Source organism: Lonchura striata, chromosome 2 (genome assembly GCF_046129695.1).
Source record: "Lonchura striata isolate bLonStr1 chromosome 2, bLonStr1.mat, whole genome shotgun sequence".
Taxonomy (NCBI): Eukaryota; Metazoa; Chordata; class Aves; order Passeriformes; family Estrildidae; genus Lonchura; species Lonchura striata.
The window spans coordinates 113,138,043-113,154,883 of record NC_134604.1 but is presented as its reverse complement, the minus strand read 5'-3'; the positions used below and the strand labels follow the sequence as shown (position 1 = coordinate 113,154,883).

The 16,841-nt window shown below is 39.2% G+C and overlaps 1 long non-coding RNA gene across 1 annotated transcript in view; it reads left to right on the top strand.

Annotated features, from left to right (window-relative positions):
• LOC110469072 (uncharacterized) overlaps positions 1–15,392 on the top strand; it is a 34,586-nt gene extending 19,194 nt beyond the window's left edge. Inside the window, exon 3 of the long non-coding RNA XR_002465182.3 lies at positions 15,324–15,392. This is a non-coding gene — a long non-coding RNA (uncharacterized LOC110469072). The remainder of the gene's footprint in view (positions 1–15,323) is intronic.
• Positions 15,393–16,841: the final 1,449 nt, after the last annotated feature.

Below are 16,841 nucleotides of genomic sequence, written 5' to 3'. Positions count from 1 at the left end.
ACTGCTGCTGAGGTGCTGTTACTGCTATAAATTAAAAGGCAAAGTTGTCTTTCTGAGTATGCCTCAGCTCCACTTCCCTTTATCATCCCAGAGAACTTCTGAGGTTTTTAGAGCTGTGTCTTACCACAGGTCACCCATGGAAAAGAGAAAGAAAGACTCAAAAATAGGGCAAGACATTTTGGACAGGAGACAGTTTCTTGAGCAGATGTTTAAATAATGCTTCCTATAAAAACCAGGCCTCATTCTCCTGAAATGAAACACTCTCTGTATCAACTAACAGCAAATCTTGAGTGTTTTTAGTGATTCCCAGCAACTGCAAACAGTAGGAGGTACCAATAAGGAAACAGCATGACTGAACTAATTTCCTTTGACATGGCAATAACCCCAAATAAATCTGCTTCCTCTTCAAAGAGGCAAAGCTCAAGACAGTGCTGCATTTGGGGAACCTTTCATGGGGGTCAGTTGTTTCATGTTCCAGTGTCATACTGAAAAAATCACCCTGTAAAAACTTCACGTGGCAATAGATGAGTGATAAACAGTTGGTGGATTTGTCACTGACTTATGAATCAGAACTGCTTTTATTAATATTTTTTTACAGTGAAGCTGCTAGCTTTTCAAGGGGATACAAAGGATTTTGGATTACACAAAAGATGTTTCTCCACTGGACACATTTGTCCACATTTCTTCATAGACAAATTACTTTTTGCCTTTTTTCTTTAGCTCCATCTTCCCCCAACACCCTGGCAGTGCCTTGTACCTTAGAGGTCTGTGACAAGCCAGGCTCATTTTCTCTTGGCCCAGTGGCTCCAGAAGTAAAATGCTCAAAGACAGGCATCTCAAACTGTTTGGCAGATAATTCAAGTGTTCAAAAACAAAAGTACACACACACACACAAACCACAGTGGAAAACAAAGCCATGGGTCAACATCAGATGAATGTTCTCTGTAGGTGACCGGCCAAAATATCTCTGGCAGAAGTCCAGCCAGAGGATAGCTGGCTTATAATGGTTTTTAAATGACCTCTTCATCGTTTTTGATTGTGCCTGGACATGTCCAGGCAGGAAAGCACCTCCTGGCATGGCTTTGCCATCTTCCACCCCGTGATGGATGTGAGACCTGGCCTCTGACTTGGTTCCTGTGCTGTAACTGCAATTTCACTCCCCAGAGAAATGTTTGAGCACCTCAGCCCTACCCCAATTCTGTCTGCTAACAGGAAAAAGAGATTTAGCTACCAAACAGAACCACTTGGGTGTCACAGCACCAAAGCCCTCGAGGGGCTGGAACTGGTAGACCTCAACCACAATTTTACATCTCTGTACCTCAGTGACTCCACTTGCAGAGCTGAAGGAGGAAAATCTTCATTCTTCCCACAGCAATTAAGCTTTCCTGAAAGGCCATGGGGATCCATGACTGGCAAACACTGGAGACAGGAATGAGGGAAGAGGAAAGAAGCCTGCTGGGACCAGGTGATTGCTCAGGCTAATGAACACATCAAGAATGTGCTTGAATTTCAGCTTTTGTACGAGCTCAGGGAAAGGCTCCTCTGGGGAATTTGCAGCCTTTGCTTCTGAGAAGCAATGAAGATGAAATCCACGATCAATAATTCTGGAATTTCATAGAGCAACACAAAACTTAATGTACGAAACACAGCAATTTCATTAAGCTTACCCCAGAACATGGAACCTGCTCATCAAAAAGTGCCACTCTTCCCTTGAACTACAGGGTGGATTTCTTTGGCTTTTACCTTATCTGAGGTGAAAACAAAGCAAAATCAGAGATATGGATGACACTAACCTGTAATACACAGAAAAGCAGAATTATCCCCACATACCAGAGGCCAGCCTTGCCAAAACTGATTCCAGCAGCAGGCACAGCCACAAGGATGCAGCCTCTGATCTCCTGCTCTGCACAACTGTGCAGCACTGCAGAACTGAGACTTTGGGCCTGTGACACCAGCCCAAAAGGTAGTTAATAAGTAATTACATTAAACAAGTGGGTTTAGTTACCTCAACCAATGCAGTTTCTTGGTTGCAAGAGGCCTGTGGGTTTTTTGTATTATTTCCTAGAACTGATGGAAAGTTCTTTCCCCCAGCTTAATCTGGCAAAACTAGGTCTTCATCTCTGCTGCTTTTGGGTGGCTCAGATTTGTGGGTGTCCAGTTAAGACCCACAGCAGGAGCATTGTTTCAAAGCATCATCCAAGACAAAAATTTACCTCAGCAATAACAACCCATGGGAAGGGACAGCTATTTCTTTCTTTTGTTGCCTAATTGGAGCAAAAGAGATTATTAACCCTCATGGAATTTTGATTTACCAACACTCTCATTGCAGCGTGCACTCATTGCTCCAGGTAGAAAGTAATATCTTAAAAATGTATTGGTTAATAAATCAACATCAGATTTTAATATTAAATGTCCCTTTGAGACTGATTCTCAACAAATACCACAGTTAGTGTTGCTTTGCTAAGATTTTAATAGGTCATTAACTAAAACCAGCCATTACCTTCTGTTGTTACAGTTTCCATAAGGATTTATTAAGGCAACTTCATGTATTATTAAAAACAAAGTTTGTGGCTCTAATGTTCTAAAACTTCATCTCCCTCAGGCTTCCACTGATTGCTTCAAAGGTAGAAACATTTGCCAAACATATAATTGTGTCGTTCAGTTCAGATCAATCCTTTAAAACAGTATTTCTTGCTTTTAAAATTGCTTCCCCCCCCCGGCCCCGATTCTCCCTTTTCAAGGCGAAAGTGGCTGTGTATAAAATAAATGTGAGTGTGTGGAAGTATATAGAGTTTTGTTGGGTTTGTATCTGCTAAATCAAAAGGGGATGGACCTGGAATATCAAAAAAGGAGAGCAAACTGAGAACTTTGTGTCTGTCAATATGATTAAAACCACTAAGGAGAAATTCTTCACACAATGTGTTATTAAACCATGGAAATCATCACCCCTAGAAGTCATTAGGGGTAAAGTTTAGATTCACCACAGAATTATTTCAAATTTCATACACAACTCAGGAATTCTAAACCTCGTTCTCCCACAATTGAATATAGTCTTAAACTTTGGAGCATGAGGTATAGAATTACCTTAATGACTTCCTGAGGTAATTAATTCTGCTGTCTAAATAACATTTGTAATTATTAGCAGTCAGAGTGACATACTTAAGTAAAAAAAAATTGTATTTGCACCTTACACGGTCTTCCAATAACCCATGGATGAAATTAAGGTCACTCCATTTTGAGATGGCTCCTTTACACCTATATTTTCTTGACTTTCTCTTCTTTTTTTTTCAGTGGAGAGATATCTGAAAACAGGAGTTTCACACTTACAGCTCATCACATTCCTAGTGTGCTAGCAAGAATTGAAAATACTGACAGTTTCCATGTGGTGACAAGAAAAAAAAAAAAAAAACCACATTTTCCCTCCAGCCTGTAAAATCAGACTCAGGTTCACAATCAGCTCTGTGGCTCTCTGTTCCATGTTCTGGAGCACAATTGCTTTGAATTATTCTGCATCCCTGAAAAATAAGTGCCAAGTTGCAGGAAAGACAAGGAAGGGACAAGAGACTTTGCCTCACCCCAGTGCAAGAGCTGAGCTTTTGTGGTTGAAATTTATTTTTCACAGAATTTCAGATTGCTCAGTGTTGGACAGTGCATGGGGGCAGGCTGTTTTCCTCAAGAAGTGTTGAATATTCAGGTTCCTTCAATAATATATTCCTAAAAATCATATTGTCACAAAAAAGGAGCAGATTTTATTCCCAGTTTATGTCAGTCCAAAGAAATCAAGACATCAAACCAGAGCTATTTATGCTACTTAAAAAAAAAACCCAAACTGATTTTCAGGCTGCTAAAGATTTGTAACCTGGTGCTAAATAGTTCAATCCTATATTGTTATCTGTGGATGAGCTGATAATATTTATGAATGCTGAGTTTTCTCCAAATGGTTTGGATTTATTTCACCTCTGCGAGGCAATGCTGCAGAGATTCATCTGCAAGTACTGCAGAGATAATGTCTTAATTTATATCTCTTGGGGGAAACAGAAACACCAGGCTGGTGAAAGGTTTCTGATGATAAAACTTCATGATTTCACTTTTTTTTTTTTTTTTGTAAGAAATCATCTGTGAAATGTTCTTGTATATTAAAAAAGCCTTCAGTGCTATCCCTAAAACACCTGTTTCCACTGAGTTCCCATGGCTGTAGAGAGATTCATGGAAAACCTCTTTTTGTGCCTGATCAGTTACAAGATCTATAGGAAGAACTGCACTGTTTTTTTTGTAATTAGCAACTGCTAGTTAACAGAACAACTGCTTGCTCTCAAAATGTGCTGTACCTTTGGAAACCAAGAATTCATCTGCAAGGGAGTGAAAGTAGGATGGATGTAACAGCTAAACTTACATGCACCTGCTTTTACATAAGCCAATGTGTTTCTAGTGATGAAAATCAGAGTCTTTCAGATCCAAATGAATCGTTTAAATTAGCAAGGCTCATGTTTCATCCTTAGAAATACCTTCCAGCCTCACAAGATGCAGAGATTTCTTTCTCAACAGAGGTGTCTGAAAGTACGAGCTTCAGGGTGCTTTTAGAAAAGATGAAATTTGCCATCCAATATGTTGTGGAAATTAAAAAAAAAAATTGCCTCTGAATGCATTTGCCTGTGTGAAATAACGTCTCACAAAAGATGCAGGCAAAGGAGCCAAGATTCACAATATGAAATAATCCTCAAGTGAACATTTCAGTACCGTGTTCCACCAAAGGTAGGTCACAGAAACTGAATTGCATCATAACTCTCTAGTTAAAAAAAAAAAAAAAAAAAAAAAACCCACAAATTAAAAACCAAAACCATACAAATAGAAAATTCTCCTTTCCATTTCCAACAAAGACCCTGAATCTGGAGGCATCTGCTTATTTCCAGTCAGCAAACAATCTGACACCACTTTCAAATAATCTGACACACTTTTCCTAATTCCCAACTCCTGATCATCCCTGGGTGATTCCCCATGGCTGTATCCTTACTCCCATACTCTCCCATGGGAGGAATAATATCCTGCAGGACTGGAGAAAATCACCCCCAGTCTGTTCTCAGGCCCTCACTCTGTCACTATCAAGAGGATGCCATGGATGAATTAGGAAAGGAATAGTCTGTAACTTTTGTTGATTTTTTTTTTTCCTAAGAATTCCCTTACCTTTCCAAAACACCCTAATCAACTTTATTTCTTGTGCTTACAGCCCTTCTCTGCCAGAAGCACATTGTGTGCTCCCTGCAAGTGGGAATATATTTATTTATTTATTTATCTGTAGTTTTCTCTACTAAGCCAAGTACAACACAGGTCTACTTCTTAATTAAGGCTCAAACAGTACAATACATGATTACAGGAACTCACATATATATATATATATATATATATATATATATATATGGCTTTGAATTATGCTGGTAATGGCCAAATAAATGGGAATGAGTGATTAATAGGACACCAAACTCTTCTACACTCACCTATACATATATATTGCTTTGAATTATGTTGGTAAAAAAAAATGGGGTGGGGGGAATGAGTGATTAATAGGAAATGCAGCTCTGCAGCTCTTCTACTTTACTGTTGAATGCCAATCTCTGAGTAACTTAAATCAGAGGGGAAGAAAGGAAGGTGGAGGATTAGGAAAAGTCACAAGGCTAAATCACAGCATAGCAAGCTATCATTCAGATACTCACCTCTAGCTGGATTAATAAGAACACTAAATCACATATATCTGTGTGCCTAAGATATATATATATATATATATATATAAAAGCTCAATTAGTAAAATCACTGCCCCTTCTCAAATGATGAGAATGTTAGCAGGGATATTCTGCTTTCATGCATTATCCAAACTATATTCACACATTAGAGACCTGATTACAAGCAGTGGCCCAAAATCACTGTAACTAATAATTTTCTCCCTAATTTATTTACAGCCCAAGGGGAAAGGCCTGTCTCCATGGCCACATGCAGACAGTTGTGTGTTAATTCCACTCATCCTCTGATCTGGCCAGGTGTGAGTGAGCTCCAGCCCAAAAGCCATAAAACCTCATTAATGAGGGGTAGGTCTTATCACCATGGGCCAATTAGTGCACTAACAAGGCCAGCTTTGGGTCTGGATGAAGTTAGGGCTGTCTGTGTCAGAGCAGGGATATGAGAAACCTGATTAATGCTGCCAGGACTGGCCAAGTTTATTGCTGGAATTGTGAAATAAAAAAAAAAAATCACCTTAAAAATTGAAGCGTCACAGAAAACGATGAATTATGGCAAAATTCAAAAGAGGTTTGGGTTGTAGGGCAAAATCAGCCTGGGATGCATTAGGATAGTTTGATTTTTTTTTTATTTTTGATTGCATTGCTGACAGTTTGATGGAGATGAGCCTTCCCCTCTGCTCAGGGCAGATTGAGACAGTCTGAAGGTCTCTGTTCCAAGAGACATGGGCCCACAGAAAGACCCTACCTCAAAGATAATTAATGGGCAGGAAAATATGAAGAAAAGCTGATAGAGCTAAGACTCCTTAGCCTGCAGGAGAGAAGAGTCAAGGGAACACTTGCCAGTGTGTAAAAGCAGCTGATGGGGGGAAAGAAAATGCTGTGACCTCAGTGCTGCCCAGTGAAAGGGCAAGAGAAAATGGGCACAGGCTGAAATACATGAAATTCCACTTAAACCTAAAAATTTAATATTTTAAAATTGTAATTGTAATCAAATACTGGGAACAGTCTTCCCAGAGGAGCTGTTGAATACTCCATCCTTGGAGATACTAGAAACTTGTCTGGATGTGGTCCTAAGGAAATCTGCTGTAGTTGACCCTGCTTTGAGCAGAAGGACTGAATTCAATCTCAACAACTCCTTTCTAATCCCAACTGTTCCCTGATTCTGTAATTTCTTCAAAATCAAAACTGTTAAATAAAAATAAAAATAATTTCTAGAAAGAGTTCAGTCCTCAGAGAAAAGCAGTCAACACCAGAAGAAAATCCATTTTCTGCCAAGACAGGAATGAGGCTGGTAATATCAGATGCACCTTTTTTCCCCAGTGTGAGCAAAGTTTAGCCAGATCTCCTTCCAAAATCCCAAATCAGATGGAATGAATTCCAGTGTTCTCCACTAAATCATAATCAGCACCATGCTGATGAGGTAATATCTCCCTAGCACCCTGTCCTGGATTGTAAGATGTGTCTGGGGGTGTGTTCAGTCACCATCTGTGAGAGCTAGGGCAGTTCTCTGCTGTTCACTGGGCAGTTTTTTCTTTATCTCTCCCACAGCCAATCCTCCCTCCAGAAGATCTCTTCCGTTCATGGGCCATTAATTATTAATTATCTTCTGTTCATGGCCAGTGAGTGTCCCTGCATGGCTGAGAAAATTCCATCATCCCATGGGGAGATGCTCTGCCCAGGGGAGGAGCCAAACATTCCTACCTGGACACAATCTGACCTGGGCACAGCACAGCAGCCTCTGCCCCCTGCATTCCCAGAGGAGCAGCTTTCTTCCCCCTGCATTCCCAGAGGAGCAACTTCCTTCCCCCTGCATTCCCAGAGGAGCAGCTTTCTTCCCACTGCATTCCCAGAGGAGCAGCTTTCTTCCCCCTGCATTCCCAGAGGAGCAGCTTTCTTCCCCCTGCATTCCCAGAGGAGCAGCTTTCTCCCCACTGCATTCCCAGAGGAGCAGCTTCCTTCCCCCTGCATTCCCAGAGGAGCAGCTTTCTTCCCCCTGCATTCCCAGAGGAGCCCAGGCCCATCTCCCCCAGCCCTGGAGCTCCAGAGGAAAACTCCCCCCTTGTGCAGATCCTGCTCCAGCAGAAGCACAGCTGGCACTGCAGGAGGGCTGAGCCACCCTGGGATGGGGCTGAGCCACCTCCCTGACCCACGGGGGACAGGACATGTTCGACTCTGGCAGGGTTGTTTTGTATTACTGCATTGTTAATTTTATTTTTATTTTACCCTAATAAGGAACTGTTATTCCTATTCCCATATCTTTGCCTAGGAGCCCCTTAATTTCAAAATTATAATAATTTGGAGGGAGGGGGTTTACATTTTCCATTTCAAGGGAGGCTCCTGCCTTCCTTAGCAGACACTTATTTTTTCACACCAAGACACACCCCAATTTCCTCATGGCTGCCTTTGTGACAAAGGGGTTTGCCAAATGACTTGGTGGGGTTTGCTCTGCTCAAGCAGAGCCAGGAGCTGATATTCATCCTGCAGGTCCCCACAGCAGAAGCTGAGGTAGAAGAGGGGTGCTCCTTCCTCTGTGATATTTCAGTGCGAGGTATGAAATGCTCAGTGGAAAAAAAAAAAAAAAAAAAAAAAAATTAAAAACCCTGCTGCCAGGTCTGAAGCTCAGCCTAGTGTTTGAGGACTCGATGTTCTGAAGAGAGAGAAACAGATCCTTGGAGAGATCTCACCTTGCAAGAGTCTTCACAACAAAATCCTGACTTGACTGTTAGGGGAAAATAGAGGATCACGTTATCCCCCAGCACGATGAATCACACGGAGCAAAATCTGTGGCAGCCAGAACAGCTCCTCGTGCTTGCATAATCGTATTAAACATTTTCATTCATTTCTGCTTGTTAAAGTAATATGATGACTTCCTCTAGTTTCAAACATGGCAATGAAAGGAAGCTTTACTTTCCTCAGCCTGCTGTGCTGCTTCACTGCCAAAGGCAACAGCTTTTTAATCCAAAGGAAGAGTTACAAGATGAAATACGTTTACCAGCTCGGGAGGAAAAGAAAAAAAAAAAAAAAAAACAGAAAGAAATGAAAAAGGGAAATGGCACCCTTCTCACCTGCCCATGTATAACCATATGAGCTAAATTAAAAACATATATTGTCAGCTGGAAGTCATTTGCATGGAGGACGGTTGGCAGGTTTTTGAGAGGGTGAGGGGAGGGCAGGGCTGCAGAGAAGTGTCCCTGTCCCTTCCCCTGGCCGGAGCAGCAGGGCAGGAGTGAGAGCTGAGGAGCAATTTGGCTGCACAGCTTTGATGAAGGCAAGTCCCAGGATTCAAAGCACAGTGTATAAAGGAGAGAATCTGCTTTGGAGTCCATTTATAAAGCAGAGCAGGGCAGAAGCAGGCATGGAACAGAAGCCTGTGGCTCTCCCTCAGGGACCTGCTGCACAAAGAAGGAGATACAGATTTTGAAACCCAAAGATTGAAACGTGGCAGTCATGAAAGTGCAGACACCTTCTCCTCCAGTCCCCTCAGTCCTCTCTCATTTCAATACACAGAGAAATGTAGCAGCAGTTTGCTCCCCACTGCTGCCAGCTTTACCTGGAGCACACAGCTCTGTGGTGGGAGTGTTGAGGAATTAAAAGTGAATTGACAATGATCAATATGCCTGAGTTCAGTACCACCAAAATTAAAGAGATTTTTTACCCAGTAACTTCAATGGAAGCAGAACTACTGCCTGACTGACAGTGCTTTTAGGACTTATCCCTTTACCATCAACTGTGAACAATATTTTAAAAGACTTGAGTCATAATTACAGTTTTTAATTCACCTTGCCAGCTCAGTCTCGCTGGTGACACAACAATTCCATCCTGTCTCTCCTCACTCACCACTGTGGCAGCACCTGCACCTGCCTCTTGTCTCTTGAGCAAACAGAACTTGCAGAACTGTTTTTACACAGCAAAAGGCAGCTTGGTCATTCTCTGCCAAGAGAATGCAATTATTTCTGTTTAATCAAACAGGCAGCCTTCACCTTTGTGGGTTTAATTATGGACATGAGTAAGGGCAGTTTCTCCTTTTGTAAAGTTAACATTTTCTAATGCTTTCAGCAGCCCTCAGGAATGGGGAGTTCTGCAGGGTCTGGCAGTGGTTATTCCTCTACCCTGCACATGCTTCCAGCACATTGTCACACCTGCATTTCTTACAGATGTCTGGCAATGCCCTGCAAAGGTTATTTTTCTCTGATAATTATCCTTCAGTAGTTTTTTCTTTAGTAGTTTCCCTATCCCCCTCCCTTTTTTTTGTTGTTTTTGTCTTTGGTTTGTGGGGTTTTGCTTTGTTTTTTGTTGTTGTTATCATTTGGTTGGGTTTTTTTGTTGATTTTTTTTGTGTTTTTATTTTTTTTATTGTCCCAGAATAAAGAAATCAGAATGCATATTATATATATTAGATGCTTGTTTTCCTGGAAGTGTTTTTAGATATAAACTGGAAGAAGATTATCTCCATTTTTCTGTATTTCAGCTAATTACTGTCCCCTTGCACATGCCTTTCAGGCTGTCAGCCTGAATTGTGTTTCCTGTCTATTTGTAAGGCCAATAGAGCAGGCAGAGCAAACTCACAGTTGTAGGGTATATTTGGTGAGGTAGTAATGCTCAGGTTCCTTGAGGGTCATTTAAGGAGGTGGGGTTTTTTCCCAATGATTTTTTTTCTTTTCCATAAACATGCCAGCCTTTGTCTTGAGCTTTCTCTTTGTCATTCCTAACTCTTTCTCCTCAGCTATTTCATTAAAAACTTAAGGGAACATTTGATTAGGAGACAGGATTGAAGTGGAGAAAACAATTGTGATCACACCAGTACTGACTGATGGAAGCAGAACAAGTGCCAATGAGGGATCTGAATTCATTTTTTTAGGTGGATTTTCATCAATGGCTTCTTTAATGTTGAGTAGGAATAGATGTTGGATTGTAGGGAACAGGAATAAATAACAACTCTGGTCTTTATACTTTCCCAGAGGCTGCAAATAAAATTTACATAGCTAATTTTAATATCATATATCAAAAAAATATTTATAATTTCCACATACAGAAAAGATATTCAACAATATTGTTGTCTCAAAATCAATGTGCAACTCACATTTTCCTTTAAAAATTAGAACTTCCATTTGATTTCCCAAAGTGTTTTAGGAGAGCTGTACACAGTGTTGTGGAAGAGGCAAGTATTACACAGAACTATTGTTGGTAATACTGAGGTGATGTTCATATGCGAGAAGGAGTGAATATGTCAAGAATACAGAGCTGGTGGTCACCAAAAAGGAGCATTTTAATTTTATTTTTTTAAAGAATTGGGAGAATTACATATTCTTTTCTAGTTCACAGATTAACTTCTCCTTCCTTCCCTGCCATCACATCATCACCTGCAGGCAGTACTGGAGTACACCAGGATCAAAGCTAAAAGCCATTCTGTCCCCAACAATCTGCAGAGCAACTGCAAAATAACTGCAGACTGCCTTGGGAAGAAGAATGACAATGATTCCCCTCTTCCACAACGTTCCTTCCCACACCATTTCTCTAAATTTCCTCGTAACACAATAAGATGCTCACAGAAAATGCCAGGATTAATTTGTGGGGGGATGGAAAATGTTATTCTCAGATGAGCAGAATGGTGGTGGCATTCAGAGCAGTTAAGTACAGCCCTGTTATTAGTGAGGAAAAAAGCTAAGTTGTGTCTTGCAGCTGCAACTGTTAGAGGATTGATTGTGCAATTAATTACTTCCCAAAAAATTCAAGTTGGTATTTGTGACAGGAATATTTATTGGTAAGCCATCTATGACTGTCCAACACAGAGAATGTCTGGATATTTGGACTTGACACTTTATTTTGTGCTGTGGCACGAGGCAAAGCTGAACAGCTTAAAGCCAAAAATATATCATTCAGCAAATGGACAAAGGAAAACTGTTCTTTTTTTTTCCCAAATTGAAATCAACACAGCAATAACTGCTGAAGTACTTGGCTATTTTTAACTCTGCATTTTCTCCCTTGCTGCTTAGGTTCTTTTCTACATATGTGTGCTTGTCTCACGTGAGTAAGACTATAGAGATACACAAATATTTAGAGGATCTGGACCATCATATTTCAAAATTCACTGGTAGGAATAGGAATTAGAGTTGTCACTCTGTGGCACAACTTTTGCTACTTCAGTCTAGAGTGATCACACCATGGCTTAACTTCAGAGGGGTTACAGCAGAGTGAGATTCACAGTTCATTTAAAAAATTGATTAAAGCTCACATAGTTTGTATGAACAGTAAAAAGAAATTCAAAGGTGCTTTGTTGCTTTGTGGTCTTTTGTAGCCACAAGTGAAAACCTTACAGACAAGTTTATAATAAAAGTGGAAAAATAATAAAAGTTATAATAAAAGTTATAATAACAAGTGGAATGTCTGGTCTATCCAATGACCCATATCAGGTTCAAGATCAGAGAGGGAGAACTGCAAAACCAAAATCAGCAGCATTTGCAGCTTCAGCTGGTGAAGCAGGGCTTCGGACTGAGGTCTTTGGCAGCCCCACATTTCCTCTGACAGGACAGCACACAGAATGCAGGATCACAGAACTGCCAAATCAGGATCACAGAATTGCCAAATCAGAATCACAGAATCAATCACAGAATAGTTGGGGTTGTGGGGAACCTCTGAACATCGCCCAGTCCAACTCCCCTGCTAAACCAAGGTTACCTGGAGCTGATTGCACAGCCAGGAGACTCCACAATCTCTCTGGTTAACCTGTTCCACTGCTCTGGCACCCTCCAGGTAAAGTTTTGCCACACACTCAGATCAGCCAAAGAGAAAGAAAACTTCCTCTGAGATAAATTGCCATTCAAATCCCAGAAGATTCCTCGTACACATGACAGTTCCTATTTAGACTCATCCTTAGCTGCAAAATCAGTCACACCTCTCTGTCAGAGGGGACATTCCAGACACAGCCACACTGATATTTGGAGTTCATCCTGCAGCCACCTTCAGACCCAGCAGAGTGAGCTCCCCATTCCCCATCAGATCAGAGGTGGAAGGCAGGATTTAGGTGGGAGATTAAGGTTGATCCTGCCTATCAAAGCATCTATTGACAAAAATGGTGCTTTTTATCTTCCCCCTCCTGAGCATCTGAGGAGCCTGTGAAGAGAAGCCAAAATGAGATTGCCCTGGGAAGAGTTATATTCCTCCAAGGACTCCAAACAAGCCCAGTTTTTCAAAGAAAAATGAGGGCCATCAAACTGAAAGTTAACAAAAATCTCCAGCTCAGTGTGAGGCTGGGCTCACATGTGGGCTGGGCTCAGTGGGTTTAGCACTCACTGATCAGTGAATTAAAATCCCAGTTCCAAGAGTGGCAGTGGTGTTATGGCACATAATCATAATCACTGGCTGCTCTTGGGGCTTCACTCCTTTTAGATGATCCCATGGAAGCACTGAAACCACCTCTGAGTCTCCTGTGGAAAATGTGAAAACCACACAAATGTTCCACTTGATAAAGAGGAAATAATACTTATAATAAATGGCTCAACCTGTGCTGCATTCCTCACAGTGAAAGTGAGGAATTTTGTTTGTGTGCTGTTGCAGATTCTGGTTTTTGAAATACACACAGTAAGTAAAGTAAAGCCAATTTACAGTGCTCAAATTCAGTCTTTCCAAGCTCAATCTTGACCATGAGCTGCTTGTGCAGCTTTCCATGAAGTCCTTCCCATCTGCCACTCACTCACACTCGTGGCTGCCCAAAAAGAAAATATCCAGCCTATCTTGAAAGTGATACGTGTTTTGTAGGTGATCACATAAGGAGATAGTAAAATAGATGAGAGCTGTTATTATATTAAAATATAATAACAATATTTTATAAATAATGCTTATCAAAATCAGTAGATTTACATTGTATAATCAATGTATTAGTAAAAAGTGTTTGAGAAAGTTAAGATAATATTTTTAAACATCTATATATCGAGACAGTAAAAACTTTAAACAGTTTAACATTAATAACAGTCACTATTCTTTGATGTTATTTTAAGAAGACAAAAATAGTAGAGACTAATGAAAAAAGAAAAATGTAATAAAAATGTAATGAAAAAGTTCTATGAAAAATAGAACTTTTGATTAAATTGATGATATAATTAACTGGATCTTCTTTCACTCACAAGCAGGTGTATCAATATTTTTTCAGTTGTTTTGATTGGAGCTGTCTTATTTCTCTAAGAAAATTATTATATATCTCACAGTTTGGACAAATGACTTTTAAACTTAGGATAATTTATATTAAACAATACTTAAACTTGGCATGAAGGAACTCTGATAGGAAGGAATAGTAAACTTAATTTTAACAGGATATCAAAGTGATAAAATATATTTTAAACGTACTTATACCTAAATGTTGTAAAACTTAACTTTGTGTCATTTTATTTACTCTCAACTTATTGAAGGTTATAATTTATAAACGTTTTAAATATTATTAATACAAAAGGTATTGAAAATCTAAACAACCTATATTTAAAATAAAAACAGAATTATTTTGTTGATGGAATTATAAATGGGGTTTGATCTGTGGATAATTATCTTTCTTTGGTTCTGATTATAATCTGAGTTGTCCCAGACTTTATTGTTGTGATCACCTACAAAACACATATCACCTCCAAGATAGGCTGGATATTTTCTTTTTGGGCAGCCACGGGTGTGAGTGAGTGGCAGATGGGACCTCACGGAAAGCTGCAGTGAAGCTGCACAGGCAGCTCATGGTTGGAATTTCATGGTCCAGTCTTTCAGCTTGGAAAGACTGAATCTGAGCACTGTAAATTTGCTTTACTTTAATTGCTGCATCTCAAAAACCAGACTCTGCAACAGCACACAGATAAAAGTCATATTATTGAAGCAGATAAAGCAGCAGAAACAATCACAAGTCAAAAAATCTCTCCCCAGTCCCAAGTCCTGTACAGATTTGGAGTGTCTCCCAGCTCTTAAAATAGTGATTTAGCTGTGTGTTCTAAAGAAAAGATTTCCAATTTTATCTTATTTAATAAATAACTTCTCAAGAAAAAGTAGCTGTTTGTACTGTAGAATGCTGTAAAATAGAAACTTACACAGGTTTTATTATCTTTTTTTATGGGAAGGTTAATTGATCTAAAAACCTGTTTTGCTGTTTCTGCCTCCTTCTAAAGTAACCTCTTTTTATAGTCTCGCTTTTTTATTTTTAACAATAGGCTTGCCTGAACTAAAATGCTGATTCTTTAATTACATTACCTGAAAACAGGCAGAGAATTTTTCATTACAAATATAAGGAAAAAAACCCAACCCTACAAAACATGAAGAGATTTGCAAACCAAAACTCTGAGACAATTTGAAAATTAGCTCACAGTTACATGAGAATTTACACTTCCATTTTGATATAATCTAAAAGAAAATACCAATTTTCAAAACATAGGGTTAAGAATAACTGGAGTTTATCTTATTTTGAATCCCACTGGAGTTCAAGAGTCTGTGTTAGAATTCTGTAAAGTGATGGCAAGAAAAAAATACACAAACTTCAGCAAAACCAATATTGCTGAGTTCAATGTTCTGTTCAGTGGCTGTTTTGCAATGCTTTAGCATTTTATCTTTTTTTTCTTTTTAATTTTACAGGAAAATACTGAAAAACAATTTCATCAAAAGGACATGATTTCAATATAAAAGAAAGTACTAACCCAAGGTCAAGAAAAATGTGCATTTTTACAAAAAAAAAAAAAACAAACCAAAAACAAAACCAAAAACAAAAAACAGAGCTGTGTTTTCCTGAAAGGGAGAAGTCCAATGAGTCTTCAAGGAAAAAAAAATCAAGAAAAACCATTGTATTTTTATTCTGAATACACCAAGAATATTTAGCAATAGGGATGGAAATAGTGATTCTATCAGTGGCAGGAAGGCTGCACAGTCTCTCCTCTGTTGCCTGATACACAAATTTGTTTTTCATACCTTGAATGCCAACACTCACACAAATACACACATGGTCATATAATTGTAAATACCAGGAAGAAAGGAAACAAAAGAGCAGCCAGAAATGCACTCCATGACAGCAATTAAACATGACAAAAGAGGAGCAGGATAAAGAAAATCTCACAGCAAATATTAGATTAATACATCTTATTAACTGGGCTTTTATGAGGGATTTTTCTACAATTAAAGACAAGCAAATGTTGAAACATATTTTGAAATTTAGCAGCAACAAAACCCCCAAATTGTCACAGGGTCAAGCATCCAGCACTTTTCACCATCTTCACCAAGATGCATTTCCACCACAACTCCCCAGGCAGCCAACTGAATTTACTGCAAAGTTTTTTAAATCCAGGGGACTCCATGAGGAAATAACTAAATGGAGTCACTGTGGCATAAAACTCCAGCAATTCAGAAGAAGCTCAGACCCAAGAGATGAAAGGTTATGTGTGAAAAATTCTGACTAACAGGCTGAGTATTCACATGGCAACACAAAACCCCACCAGAAATACATAAAGTGTAAAGAATTTGCATGGATGCTTACCAAACTATCATTGAGAATTTTTTTTTTTTTCTAGTTTTGCTGATAAGCCTGTTTTTAACATCCAAATAATTAATTTATATCCAGGGGTGACTTAACAGTGTATTTAATATTTTTGCAGTACTTAGTGAAGTCCAGAGATTAGAGGCTTTACTAAACACTCAAATAATCAAATCAAGGTAATTAAGTGATGGAAAAGATAAAAGAAAATAATTTTAGAGTAAAAGTAGTGCATTTTTTCAGTAACTTCATAATTACATAATTATTAAAAATCATTGATAGAATTACTATAAATTGTTGATGTCTGGTACAATTTTTGTTGGGTTGTTGTTTTTGTTTTTTTTCCCTTTCACTCCCACACCACCTTTGTTTGTCATTAGCACTTTTCAGGGAAGTCTGAAATTCAGGCAGAATAAATTGGATTTTCCCCTCTTCTCATCATGGACTAGCTGAAAGGGAATTGAAATAATTTTATTTAGAGAATGAATGCTTTTGACACCAAGAATGCTGTAATGTTGGCTTTTTTTCTCCCCCTTCCAAAAAGAAATAGAAAAAGAAAAAAAATAGAAGTTGTCCTGAAGAACAAGTTTAAGCAATGTTTTGGGTGAGGTTGATCCATGTATATGAAT